This window comes from Styela clava, unplaced genomic scaffold (assembly GCF_964204865.1).
Source record: "Styela clava unplaced genomic scaffold, kaStyClav1.hap1.2 HAP1_SCAFFOLD_36, whole genome shotgun sequence".
Taxonomy (NCBI): Eukaryota; Metazoa; Chordata; class Ascidiacea; order Stolidobranchia; family Styelidae; genus Styela; species Styela clava.
In genome coordinates, this window is record NW_027556607.1 from 102501 (window position 1) to 105000 (window position 2500).

The 2500-nt window shown below is 54.2% G+C and overlaps 1 non-coding gene across 1 annotated transcript in view; it reads left to right on the forward strand.

The window, feature by feature from the left end:
• The first annotated feature begins 1382 nt into the window (after window positions 1-1382).
• The window catches only part of LOC144419193 (small subunit ribosomal RNA), a 1810-nt gene continuing 692 nt past the window's right edge, over window positions 1383-2500 (forward strand). Inside the window, exon 1 of the ribosomal RNA XR_013473902.1 lies at window positions 1383-2500. This exon is cut by the window's right edge and continues 692 nt beyond it. This is a non-coding gene — a ribosomal RNA (small subunit ribosomal RNA).

Genomic DNA, 2500 nt, shown 5'->3' on the forward strand with positions numbered 1-2500 from the left:
GAGTGCTGCGTCGCCGGCATCGGCGTCGAAAGAAGCCGAGCCGAAAAAAGTTAAAGTACAAACGTGCAAGCATACTAACCTAACCCTAGGTAAGGCATGTCAGAGCGAAAGACAGTAATTTCGAATGAGCCAAGAAAGAGCGGTGCGGGGCCGGTCGGAGCGCACCCTTTTCTCGGTGGCTGGCGGGCGAGAGAGTGCTGCGTCGCCGGCATCGGCGTCGAAAGAAGCCGAGCCGGAAAAAGTTAAAGTACAAACGTGCAAGCATACTAGCCTAACCCTAGGTAAGGCATGTCAGAGCGAAAGACAGTAATTTCGAATGAGCCAAGAAAGAGCGGTGCGGGGCCGGTCGGAGCGCACCCTTTTCTCGGTGGCTGGCGGGCGAGAGAGTGCTGCGTCGCCGGCATCGGCGTCGAAAGAAGCCGAGCCGAAAAAAGTTAAAGTACAAACGTGCAAGCATACTAACCTAACCCTAGGTAAGGCATGTCAGAGCGAAAGACAGTAATTTCGAATGAGCCAAGAAAGAGCGGTGCGGGGCCGGGCGGAGCGCACCCTTTTCTCGGTGGCTGGCGGGCGAGAGAGTGCTGCGTCGCCGGCATCGGCGTCGAAAGAAGCCGAGCCGAAAAAAGTTAAAGTACAAACGTGCAAGCATACTAACCTAACCCTAGGTAAGGCATGTCAGAGCGAAAGACAGTAATTTCGAATGAGCCAAGAAAGAGCGGTGCGGGGCCGGTCGGAGCGCACCCTTTTCTCGGTGGCTGGCGGGCGAGAGAGTGCTGCGTCGCCGGCATCGGCGTCGAAAGAAGCCGAGCCGAAAAAAGTTAAAGTACAAACGTGCAAGCATACTAACCTAACCCTAGGTAAGGCATGTCAGAGCGAAAGACAGTAATTTCGAATGAGCCAAGAAAGAGCGGTGCGGGGCCGGTCGGAGCGCACCCTTTTCTCGGTGGCTGGCGGGCGAGAGAGTGCTGCGTCGCCGGCATCGGCGTCGAAAGAAGCCGAGCCGAAAAAAGTTAAAGTACAAACGCGATGCTAATGAGCGAGCCGTTGTCTCGACTAATATGTAGGGGGCGTTCGATCGAGCGTCTGGCTTGAGCGCTTGTCGGCCTAGCAGAACGGTCGCATTGTTATGCCCGGGTTTTAGGCACCGCTGCAGGCGGCCGGCAGAGCTCTTGTTTGTGCGAAACTGAATGGATCGAGCCCGAGAGAGGGCGAGCAAAGAAAAAACGCAAATCGCTCCGCCTGGCACTGCCGGCGAGAGCGTGGACGTCGCGGCCAGCGACTGTCGAAGCTGAGTACGGCCGCAGGCGATCGCCTCGGTCTTAAACGAATGCGACGAGCACGCGCCGGGCGGCCCAGCAAGGGCCGAGCGCAGCTGTCGCAGCTATCTGGTTGATCCTGCCAGTAGTGATATGCTTGTCTCAAAGATTAAGCCATGCAGGTGCAAGTACGAGTTCTCGTAAAGCGAAACTGCGAATGGCTCATTAAATCAGTCTTGGTTTATTTGGTCTCGTAAGCGAAGTGGATAACTGTGGTAATTCTAGAGCTAATACATGCATTAAGCGCCGACTTCGGGAGGCGCGCTTTTATCAGATCAAAACCGACCGGGTTCGTCCTGTGACGTTTGATGACTCTGGATAACCACGCGGATCGTACGGTCTCTGCACCGACGACGTATCATTCAAGTGTCTGCCCTATCAACTGTCGAAGGTACGCTACGTGCCTACCTTTGTGATAACGGGTAACGGGGAATCAGGGTTCGATTCCGGAGAGGGAGCCTGAGAAACGGCTACCACATCCAAGGAAGGCAGCAGGCGCGCAAATTACCCATTCCCGACACGGGGAGGTAGTGACGAAAAATAACAATACAGGACTCTAACGAGGCCCTGTAATTGGAATGAGTACATCCTAAAACTCTTAACGAGTATCCATTGGAGGGCAAGTCTGGTGCCAGCAGCCGCGGTAATTCCAGCTCCAACAGTGTATGCTAAAGTTGTTGCGGTTGAAAAGCTCGTAGTTGGATTTTGGGCGAGCGCCGCCGGTCCGTCGCAAGGCGTGTCACTGGTTGCGTTCGCCTCACCTTCGGTTCTCCGTCGGTGCTCTTGACTGAGTGTCGGCGGTGGCCGATAAGTTTACTTTGAAAAAATTAGAGTGTTCAAAGCAGGCTGTTCGCCTGCATAGTGTTGCATGGAATAATGGAATAGGACCTCGGTTCTATTTTGTTGGTTTTCGGAGCACGAGGTAATGATTAAGAGGGACAGACGGGGGCGTCCGTACTCTGCCGTTAGAGGTGAAATTCTTGGATCGGCGGAAGACGAACTACTGCGAAAGCATTCGCCAAGAATGTTTTCTTTAATCAAGAGCGAAAGTCAGAGGTTCGAAGACGATCAGATACCGTCCTAGTTCTGACTATAAACGATGCCAACTAGCGATCGGGAGGCGTTACCATGACGACCTTTCCGGCAGCTTCCGGGAAACCAAAGTCTTTGGGTTCCGGGGGAAG